General features: G+C 46.1%; 1 pseudogene; it reads right to left on the reverse strand.

Annotated features, from left to right (window-relative positions):
• Window positions 1-793: 793 nt before the first annotated feature.
• Window positions 794-10,800, reverse strand: LOC110501545 (annotated as a pseudogene).
• Between the last annotated feature and the right edge of the window lie 1,447 nt (window positions 10,801-12,247).

Consider the following 12,247-nt stretch of genomic DNA (forward strand, 5'->3'; position numbering starts at 1 on the left):
CTGAGTAGACTAATTGGTCGACTATTGGCAGGAGTAATGGGTTCTTTGCAGTCTTTCAGAATAGGACACAGTTTCGCATGCTGCCATACATTTGCAAACAACCCCTTTTCCAGTGACCAATTAAATATGTATCTCAGTGGAATTGCATTCTGGGGAGCAGCACAGCGAAGCAAAAAATTGTCCATAAGACCATAACCTGTAGATTTACCATCAGTGTTTAGTCATGTCGCACATTTTTTTTTTTTCATGGCAAAATACTGCCATCCATTAGTTAAGTTATTAACTTGGAACCAAAACATTTCTCGCTATTAGATGGAAATAAAATAATACTATCAACACGGATAGCAGAGACATTTTGCTCGTACAGATATGGGCACCAAAGTGAACACAGTGTATCAGGACAAAGTAGGCACAGGGACTCACCTGTTAAAATACAGTATGTTGCTCTGTAAGACAGACCCTTACCAACAAACCAGTACCACAAAAAGTGTTAAGGAGTGTGTAAAATGGCTTCAGTCCTCATTGCCACGGACCGTTATCCCCAAAACTAGCTGTGAGGGAGATATCTTCTTCTTAGAGGACAACCCACAAAGAAATGTTTCAGGAATGTATTGAGTTGCTCTGTTGGCTTGAAACACTAAAATAAGTAAAGTTTTGAGAAAGAAAGCCACTAGCAAATTTTACTGGTGACGACAGCAAAAGCGCAGAACCTTAACAGTTTTGATCTACAGATTGATCATCAAAGCAAGCCCACTACCTGAGAGAGATATCTGCAAACATGAAAAAAAAATGTAACTGTGCTATTGTACAGACGGGACGGATGTCTCTGAACAATATCTCAGTTATACTGCTGACAGAATGTCTTTTCAGTATTAGCCCTACCACTGTTAGCAGCCACCCACACGCCAGACTTCAATGCTACAAATGTACCATTTTAAATAATGGTGGGTTAGTAACATTCCCTGTTGAATCACTCAAAAAACACAATTAAATATTTTCAGTTGATTGTCAACCACATCCAACATTATTTCCCCAGAGGGAAGATTTAAATAATAAGTGTTATTTATTGAAAAAAGATAACACAACCCCATCTATGTGTGTCATAAAAAGAGCGGAGGGCATCTTTGACAACAAAGACAAACGTATCAGTAAAACATTTATAAAAACAAAAAAACACACTGGTTTGAGAACAGTTCTTCCACCGTAAGCCCTTTGACTGAAATGCATGACCCCGATCAAGGATTCCTTCCCCAAAGGGCCAACATGAGATTCCAGTTCATACTCAATGAAGAGAGTAGAAGAAGCAAGGCCAATATGGAAGCCTTACCCCATTAGGCTGATGGTTCAGTCTGTTTTAGAGAAGCTAGCAGCTGGGGCTACTGGGTAATGCAGTTCTCTCCCATGTCCTGGGCGTAGCGGTCTGAGACGGTGGTGCGGAGCTCCTCCACATCACGACGCAGCTGCTGGGCTTCAGTCAACTTTCCTCTGGAGGACCTCATGACTCTGCCAGTCCTCCACTTGCTCTGCCATGGGCGGGGGAGCTGGAAAGAAGAAGAAACAGTTACTACACACTATGAAAGTGACTTGTTTTTTCTCTCAGAATGTAGCCTGTTCATTTTTGAACGGTCTTCAATTGGCAAAAATGTAGCGCAAATGGTTTTCAGCACAAAAACATAAGGCAGATGTAAATTCATCCTAAAAAACACATATAAGTGTGTATAATATATAACACACACACACACACACACACACACACACACACACACACACACACACTCCCCTTAAATCACCAAATATTTTCAGGATTAGGTGACCGGACCTGGAAGTATGACGACAACGTATTACAACACTTGAAAAACCATGTTATACATGTATATAGCTGGAAGTATTCTGTGGCTGCAACACTTACATTGATCAAACATTCATCTGTGACTTTTACCATCGCTCAAGCTGCAACTGATTAGAAGCGTTTCAGGTTTAAGTGAAAAATAGAGGCAGCCCTTTTCGATCTTCTTTAAATGCTACTAAACCTGTCGCGGCGCGGTGGTCATCACTCACAGGAAACGCCAAGCAGCAGCGAGAGGTTGGGGTCTCGGCCCTGTGACCGCTGGGTCAGGATGTTGCAGAGGGAGCGCAGGTCGCAGAGGAATGAGGCCATCTCCCCGTGGAGACGCTGGGTGAGGCGGGCCCCGGCCGGCCGCAGCGAGGACGACGTCCGGTCCAGGTTCACCTTCTCCGAGTCCTCCAGACGCTCACTGAGGGTCAGGTTCTGCTCCTTTAGTTCCTGGTTCTGAGCCGACAGCTGGGAATACGCAGAAAACACACCGTTAGGAATGACAGAAATAGGCAACATATTCAACTCAAAGTTCTTCCTACACCTAAAATAGTTGGGTGCTGGAGATACAGCTTACTTTACAGCTTGTAAAATAAAATGGACAGTTACAGCACTCCAAAGGTTCAATTTCAATACTTATGTGCATGCTTAATGAACAAGTATTGAAATTTAACCTGTTTTCCAGTTCATCATTTTATGCATTAGGACAGAACATGAGCTCTGGAGGTTCTCAAGACAATTCCACTCAGAACATGGAACAGAGCATTATTTCCAGTAGTGGTGTAGTCCTGTCCTACCATCTCAGCTCCTTCATGGCTGTGCGGAGCTGGAGCAAAACCTGCTCTTTAGAACAAACCTCCTCTCTCAGAGCATGGGAGCTGCTCTCCTCCTGAGACACCTGCTCCTCCAGGGTCTACACACACACACACACACACACACACACACACACACACACACACACACACACACACACACACACACACACACGAGGTTGGATATGGGTTAGGCATGGCTTGTAAGACCATATAGGTTACTAATAGAGATATCATCCAAGGTGTAAACAGATTCAATTCGTATCACGTACTACGATCTGGGAGCCCAGTTTCGTCGTCATCCTCAGCTGCTTCTCTATGACCTGGAGAAAGAGAGAATGGAACGTTTTAGAACCAGCACTAGACGACAACCACAAAAAGCATGTACCGGTGAAATGTCAAATGTAAAAGCTGAAGTAGGCCAAGAAAGAAGGAACAAGATGAAAAGACTGGCCTTTTTAAGTCTCTGCTGTTCCTCTTTCAGGCTGCTGTTCTCCCCTCTGTGTTTCTCCACATCCAGGGAGGGTAACCTTGCCCCGTCCTCCAGTCCCTCCTGCACCCGCTCTTGTAAACTGACACACACAAATCTAATGACCAAAACAGGTCATTATACAAACAATGTAGGTTATACGAGTATGCATGCATGTTAAAATGAGTATGTGTGTACAGTCGTGGCCAAATGTTTTGAGAATGACACAAATATTAATTTCCAAAGTGTGCTGCTTCAGTGTCTTTAGATATTTTTGTCAGATGTTACTATGGAATACTGAAGTATAACTACAAGCATTTCATAAGTGTCAAAGGCTTTTATTGACAATTACATGAAGTTGATGCAAAGTCAATATTTGCATTGTTGACCCTTCTTTTTCAAGACCTGTGCAATCCGCCCTGGCATGCTGTCAATGAACTTCTATGCCACATCCTGACTGATGGCAGCCCATTCTTGCATAATAAACACTTGGAGTTTGTCAGAATTTGTGGGTTTTTGTTTGTCCACCCGCCTCTTGAGGATTGACCACAAGTTCTCAATGGGATTAAGGTCTGGGGAGTTTCATGGCCATGGACCCAAAATATTGATGTTTTGTTCCCCGAGCCACTTAGTTATCACATTTTCCTTATGGCAAGGAAAAGGCATTGTTCGTCACCAAACTGTTCCTGGATGGGAGAAGTTGCTCTCAGAGGATGTGTTGGTACCATTCTTTATTCATGGCTGTGTTCTTAGGCAAAATTGTGAGTGAGCCCACTCCCTTGACTGAGAAGCAACCCCACACATGAATGGTCTCAGGATGCTTTACTGTTGGCATGACACAGGACTGATGGTAGCGCTTGTCTTCTCCGAACAAGCTTTTTTCCGGATGCCCCAAACAGTTGGAAAGGGGATTCATCATAGAAAAGGACTTTACCCCAGTCCTCAGCAGTCCAATCCCTGTACCTTGTGCAGAATATCGGTCTGTCCCTGATATTTTTCCTGGAGAGAAGTGGCTTCTTTGCTGCCCTTCTTGACACCAGGCCATCCTCCAAAAGTCTTTGCCTCACTGGGCGTGCAGATGCACTCACACCTGCCTGCTGCCATTCCTGAGAAAGCTCTGTACTGGTGGTGCCCCGATCCCGCAGCGGAATTAACTTTAGGAGACGGTCCTGGCGCTTGCTGGACTTTCTTGGGCACCCTGAAGCCTTCTTCACAACAATTGAACCGCTCTCCTTGAAGTTCTTGATGATCCGATAAATGGTTGATTTAGGTGCAATCTTACTGGCAGCAATATCCTTGCCTGTGAAGCCCTTTTTGTGCAAAGCACTTGTTTCCTTGCAGGTAACCATGGTTGACAGAGGAAGAACAATGATTCCAAGCACCACCCTCCTTTTGAAGCTTCCAGTCTGTTATTCGAACTCAATCAGCATGACAGAGTGATCTCCAGCCTTGTCCTCGTCAGCACTCACACCTATGTTAACGAGAGAATCACTGACATGTCAGCTGGTCCTTTTGTGGCAGGGCTGAAATGCAGTGGAAATGTTGTTTGGGGATTCAGTTAATTTGCATGGCAAAAAGGGACTTTGCAATGAATTGCAATTCATCTGATAACTTTTCATAACATTTTGGAGTATATGCAAATTGCCATCATACAAACTGAGGCAGCAGACTTTGTGAAAATTAATGTGTGTGTCATTCTCAACTTTTGGCAACACCTGGTATGCGATCATGTCAGAATGAGTGAATAGCTGTGTACCTGTCTTTCTTCCTCCAGCTGGGTGTCCCTCTCCCGGGTGTGTGAGCGAGCCTCCTCCAGACACACCTCCAGCTCTCTGACCCGGCCCTGCAGCTGGAACGCCCGCTGCTCCACCTCCGACAGCTAAAAACACACACAACGAATATCAGAAGATTTATACATCTTATTAATGTGATTCCTGAGACAGTGAACGCCAGTTAGCAATAAAAAGACGACCTGGGACGTGACCGTAGAAGCACCCAGTCATTTTGACGAGGTAGGACGCAGTTGTATTGAGTGAGATTAAGGTATGTGTGTGTGATGCGGTCTGTGCCGGTTTTGACCTGTTTGCTCTGGCCCTGGTAGTCCTCCATTGTGGGCAGGTCAGCGAGGTAGCGCTCCACAGTCTCGATGCGCTGTTGCTTCTCTCGGCTCTGCTCTGCCTCCTTCTGGCACTTCTTCTTCAGGCTGATGATGTGCTTGTCCCGGCTGCGAATCTACACACACAACGTCAAGTACGGAATAGCGGTCACTTTAAAAAATAAATAAATAGAACATTTCCCGACTGCAACACCACACACACCCAGTTATTAAGTCACATGAAATAATTCCAAAAGGGAATCAGTTTATATAATTAGCAACTGGACTATCAATGTAGCAGTGTGATGTTGTGGCCCGGCGCTCAGGTTCTCACCCTCTCCTCCTGCTTCTTCATCTCCTCGGCGTGCCTCTCGCTGGTCTCCCTCAGCGCATCGTTCAGAAGCCGCGTCTCCGCCTCCACGGCACCGAGGCTGCGCTCTGCCTCCTCCAGGGCGGCGCAGTCACCGCGCTCTGCAAACTGGGCCTGTAGGAAGGCATTCTCCCTCTGAGCCTCCTGGAAGACACACAGGAAAGACTTCGAGGTCATCCGTGGTCGTGCGGTATCAGCTCATGAAGTATGTGTGTGGCACTGGATAAGAGAGATGAAAAATGCCAAATAATGTGCGAGTGTGTTCAGCTCACCTGCAGTCGGAGCAGACACACGGCGCCGGTAGGAGCGCCGTGGCCGAGCAGGGCTCCGTGGACCTGCAGCTCGCTCTCCCGCAGCTCCAGCTGAGACATCTGCTGCTTCTGTCTACACAAACACAGCCCAGAGTAAACCCCAGTGACATGGTCAGATACCACACACACTTCCCCTGATACAGCCCACTCTAAGTGTATAGAAAATATTTTGCTTTTCTGGGTAGGGCATTAGATATCCCTCACCCCAGGACACGTTAAAGGAGCGTCTTCATGGATCCGAGCTTATTTTCAGCCTACCCAACACCCAAGGCTCTGATGAAGGCGTGCTACGCCAGAACATAGGTCAGTTTGTCCCCCCAAAAAACCCAGCTCTATGCAGGCACTTTTTCCCTTATATTCCTGGATAGTCACCACTTGAAGTGTCCTGGGGTGAGGAATACTTTCTTGGGATTACCGCGCAGTCGCGCACCTGATTATTTTGTTCAAGCAGCGCTGGAGTTTGGTTACCTTTTCAATCTGAGGTAATAGGTGTGTACCTCACTATGGCGAGCGCCTTCTCCTTCAGAATGCTCTCGTTGGCTTTGATCACCTCGTCCCACTTCCTGGTCTCTGGTGGTATGGAGGGGGTGGAGTAGAGAGCAGGGTACTGGCCCACTCCAGCAGTCATCATCTGCGCAAACACATTGGACATGCCCAACTCAACTATAACGAATACCGAACAGCCTTATCACCAAGGAGGAGGCCATCTTCTTTAAATTTGGCAACATTCAACCATTTTCCTCACTTAAAAAAGTGATTCCATTGTCCCGACATGCATTTTGAGCAGGTCTAATGTTGAGAACTACATGTGTACTCCAGAGTGAAATGGGGTCAGTCTTAACGCTTTTTGGTCCAACTGCCAGCTGGGCAGCTTGCTGCATCTCTCCTGCAGCATAGGTTCATAGGCCTTGGCCTCCCTCAGCAGAGCCTGGGTCTGCAGATTTGTTATTTTTTTTATTTAACCTTTATTTAACCAGGTAGGCAAGTTGAGAACAAGTTCTCATTTACAATTGCGACCTGGCCAAGATAAAGCAAAGCAGTTCGACACATACAACGACACAGAGTTACACATGGAGTAAAACAGACATACAGTCAATAGTACAGTATAAACAAGTCTATATACGATCTGAGCAAATTAGGTGAGATAAGGGAGGTAAAGGCAAAAAAAGGCAATGGTGGCAAAGTAAATACAATATAGCAAGTAAAACACTGGAATGGTAGATTTGCAGTGGAAGAATGTGCAAAGTAGAAATAAAAATAATGGGGTGCAAAGGAGCAAAATAAATAAATAAATTAAATACAGTAGGGAAAGAGGTAGTTGTTTGGGCTAAATTATAGGTGGGCTATGTACAGGTGCAGTAATCTGTGAGCTGCTCTGACAGTTGGTGCTTAACGCTAGTGAGGGAGATAAGTGTTTCCATTTTCAGAGATTTTTGTAGTTAATTCCAGTCATTGGCAGCAGAGAACTGGAAGGAGAGGCGGCCAAAGAAAGAATTGGTTTTGGGGGTGACTAGAGAGATATACCTGCTAGAGCGTGTGCTACAGGTGGGAGACGCTATGGTGACCAGCGAGCTGAGATAAGGGGGGACTTTACCTAGCAGGGTCTTGTAGATGACATGGAGCCAGTGGGTTTGGCGACGAGTATGAAGCGAGGGCCAGCCAACGAGAGCGTACAGGTCGCAATGGTGGGTAGTATATGGGGCTTTGGTGACAAAACGGATTGCACTGTGATAGACTGCATCCAATTTGTTGAGTAGGGTATTGGAGGCTATTTTGTAAATGACATCGCCAAAGTCGAGGATTGGTAGGATGGTCAGTTTTACAAGGGTATGTTTGGCAGCATGAGGGAAGGATGCTTTGTTGCGAAATAGGAAGCCAATTCTAGATTTAACTTTGGATTGGAGATATTTGATATGGGTCTGGAAGGAGAGTTTACAGTCTAACCAGACACCTAAGTATTTGTAGTTGTCCACGTATTCTAAGTCAGAGACGTCCAGAGTAGTGATGTTGGACAGGCGGGTAGGTGCAGGTAGCGATCGGATGAAGAGCATGCATTTAGTTTTACTTGTATTTAAGAGCAATTGGAGGCCACGGAAGGAGAGTTGTATGGCATTGAAGCTTGCCTGGAGGGTTGTTAACACAGTGTCCAAAGAAGGGCCAGAAGTATACAGAATGGTGTCGTCTGCGTAGAGGTGGATCAGAGACTCACCAGCAGCAAGAGCGACCTCATTGATGTATACAGAGAAGAGAGTCGGTCCAAGAATTGAACCCTGTGCCACCCCAGATACAGAGAGCTTGGGTACACACCTGCTGACACAGCCCCAGTTCCACCTGGCTGGCTGCTCCTCTGGCTGTAGGGGTCTGGAGCTCTGGGGACCCCCGGCCATGTCTCGGGAGAGCCTTGTAAGAGTGCTCCATGGCACCCCTGTAGGCCTCCCTGCTTCCCTCGGGAGTCTCCCCCAGGCTGGTCATCTGGAGCTTGAGTCGGACGTCGGGGCAGTAGCCTGCCAGCAGAGCAGATTGGTTAATTGTGGGCTCCATGGCGGGCATGTTGAACCTCTGGCCCTCATCCATGCAAGAGTGGTCCCCCGAGGGGAACAGAGAGTGGTCTAGTCTGTTCACCAGGCTGCGGCAGCGGCTCAGGCAGTCCGGCTTGGGCCCGGTGGGGTCGACTCGCCCCGCGCCGCCTTGTGCCATGTCCAGGTTGGGCAAAGAGGCTGATTTGGAGAGGGAGGACGACTTCGAGTTGGAGGTTCCACCGGAGGTTCGGGAGCCCGAGGAGGGCCGGTGTGCCTCGGCAGAAGCCTGGGAATCTTCTTGGGAACGGGGCTGGGGATTGGAGGCCGGTGGTCCGGCCGTGGAAGGCATGACATGGGCAGTGGGGATGGGAATCTGACTGCGGATGGGCTGGAACGAGGGGCTGTTGCTGGAACTGCAGAAATCTGGGTGGGGTAAGAGAAAGGAACCGTTAGAGTTGGGTCCGAATTTGAAGCAGCATTCATTTAGTAACAATAAAAGGTACTTTGCTTTCACTGGGAAGTGGTGAACAAAAACTGCCACTCAGGTGGCATTGAATTCAGTGAATGGCCTTAAACAGTACAACTCTTCCTTTCTCCAAACAATCTCTGGCTTAAGATTCCTTTACAGAGAGTTGGTATGGTGTACGTACCCAACACCAACCACACTATTTTCAGATGGTGATGTGAATCATACTACACACTGTGACTGGGGTCAATGGGTGGCCCAGATGACACCACTAGTACTGACTGACCTGGTAAGTAGACCTTAAGCAACCCAACTTAAAAGTAACAGGTCGTTACTAGAACATGCATCTTAGAGGTCGTCCCTGGTCCTTTCCAATGCATTTTTTTTTAAAAGGGCAGTGTAATTCAAATAAATCTTAAGACAGTCGTGTTTGCTTGAATTCATTGCAGACAGAAAAGACCATTCATTCACGAACCAAGAAACCCATTGCGGTCTCCTTACCACATGCGAGAACAGACAGGCAAATAGCCTAACCTCAGATCATTAGACTACACATCACAGAAATTAATTTTGATTGTGTCATAATGGCTATATTTTGAAATGGAAACCGTTAGGCACATCAGTTTTCAAATTAAGAAACCTCTGCATTTAAAGCACTGGAAACTAGTTATAAAAAAAAAACAACTAGGCCTGTGTGACAGCTAACAGCAGACCCCATACACAAGCCCTACTTCATTACAGCTATTTAAAGAGAAACCGACAGAGTACTGCTCACCTGGCACTCAGTCCGACACTGGGAGAAACGTGTTATTAGACGTGACATTTTTTAACAGCCCAGCGGAAGGGGTGAGCTGCAGCAGCAAGATGTTATATACGGTTGCCGAATTCCTTCCAATGCATTTTTTTTCTGGAGGCTCGAAGGTTCTAGGCTGACAGCAGTGTAGTGTCGCGGGCAGGAAGGCCTTGTACAGCAGGGAGTATTGTCCTAGAGAATAACCAAGCCAGGCTGCCCTGTACAGAGCTCGGAGCAACCACCACACACAAACAGGCAGGAAAGGTTAGGGGTATTTATAGCCCCACTCTCAGGTTACAGAGTGATCTGTGCTGGCTGCTTATTTAAGCACCTAGCCCTCTCCCATCGTCCCGCGCACGTCACATGCGTACACCCCAAAAGCGAGACTAAAAACAATGAGAGGGAGGCTAAAATAACTCCCCCCAAAATGACGTGTCTCATTTTGGACAGAGTCGTGCTTAGAAAAGGCAGGGGGAAATAACAAATTAGTGAGCACACAACGGGAAGGAACTGGCAAAGACAGAGGCTCTTCCAGGGAAAACATTCTTCAAATTAAAAATGTTCAGGTGCCCTCGAGGCTCGACTGATTCACGAGTGTCTGGCAAGGACAAGTCCAAACAGAGGGAGAACAAACTAAGCCTATGTGGAATTGAAGTTGAGCGTTAACTCTCCAGCAGGTAATGGTTTATAAGCTCACTCAAAACCTAATTCGGCAAATATATGCTACCCCAGCAGTACCGGAATAACTGTGACCAAAACATAAATGTATCACACACTGAAATACACAATTGGAAAGTAGGATACAATGAGGTGCATTCAAAGACCAAACAACTTCGTCCAGGGCCCCAAAAACAATGCATCAGTGCCTATGAAGGATGACCTGTCAGAGTGACCTTTGAACTCTGACACTACACTGACCCTTTCCTTTGATGGTTTAGACTGGAGTAAGGGAGTTGAAGGAGTCAAGACTCATGTTGCTAAGCACTTATCAGTTACAGCACGGGTGTATCAGCGGCACTAGCTTGCTTGACAGTTGGGCCCAAATAGACGCGTCTCGTTAAATGCAATTCTCCTTTTAGTGTTCAATTGTGAATGCAGATGGCATGGCGTTATAACAATAGTTTAATGGACTCACCCCAATTATTTGAAGAAAAAAAAAACTATAGACTCACAAATAGGCTTACCACAGGCAAACACACAGACATACCAATAAAGCACTCCAGTCTCACCTTCACTCGGGCATACGGACAGTACATACAACTCCAGTCCTAGTACTTCCCAAATTATGTTCTAATATAAACCACATTGGGTGCAGCTAAGCTGTGCGCATTAAATGTATCACTCAGCAAAGAAGAAGGGGGCAAGGGTTCAGAGTTTCCATTTAGCCATCCAGTCCTAGCATTCCACCCCCCTAACCCCCAATTAGGTTGGCAGAGCCACCTGGTAAAGTAATGTAATCTACCCCTGTAAATCTCCTGAGCATCCAAGGATCATGAGCACATCACCCTGCATATAAATAGGCTATAAACAACAACATAGAGGATGCTGACTTAACAGTCGCAGAGAGAAAACAGCAAGCTGCTGTGGATTTCTCCTTTTCGTTCACATCAACTGCTCTGAAATTGATATGGTAGGAAGGGGTCAGGTACCCTAGCTGTTAAGAGTGTTGGACTAGTAACCTGGGTAAGAGAAAGGAAACCCAGCTGAAATGCATACGTGTGAAAAGCACAACCAACATCCACAAGGTGACACTAATAGCGCCGCCCCCCTTCATTTTGATGAGGCTAAAGGCGCCCGCACAGCTACATAGGTTATGTTTGCTCCAAGAAGAACTTGGTTAGGCGAAGCGACAGTGTGTTCTCATACATACTCTGCTTAAAAATAAAATAAAAACATACTGTTGTTTGTCCCACTTGAGCCACCGTAGTAACATTGCCAGAAACCCTTCCTCAGTATAACCTCTATTAATCTAAGGTAAATCAAGAAAACTGTCATTAATTTTGACGTTTTTGCCGAGGACATCTTAGTTATGCAGTATTTCTCAAGTGAATTTTTTTGCATGAAAACTTGTAGACTCTGGTTGAATGACAAACACTCCTACTTGGAGTAGTACTGTTGACCAATCACCAACGACTTGCTTCAAGAAAAGAATGTAGTGTGCACGAACAGCCGGAAAAAAACCTGCCAAAGACCAAAATGTCATAATATAGGCGCAAACTGTTTAGACTGGGAAGCTTTACCTGTCAGCCTAGACTCCAGGTATCTGTGAGGTGGTCATTCCACCTGTCAAGAAAAGAGCGTGATAATATGGGCCACATTCAGTTGCAGATAGAAATGCCATAAATAGAACCAACATGACTCCTTGTTCTACATGTTGGAGATGCATGTTTGTTCTACATAACATATTTATATCTGGTCGTTTCAAAACGTTGTGTCCTGCTGAACCTGCTCCTTGAGTGGACAACGGTTCTAGCCCTAGAGCAATGTGATGTGCAGAACAGTGAGAGAAAAGTATAGGAAGGAACAAAACACAAGCCCTTCCCTCCCCCTTGTTATATATCACAGCAATTGCTCAAGA

Source organism: Oncorhynchus mykiss, chromosome 2, assembly GCF_013265735.2.
Source record: "Oncorhynchus mykiss isolate Arlee chromosome 2, USDA_OmykA_1.1, whole genome shotgun sequence".
NCBI lineage: Eukaryota > Metazoa > Chordata > Actinopteri > Salmoniformes > Salmonidae > Oncorhynchus > Oncorhynchus mykiss.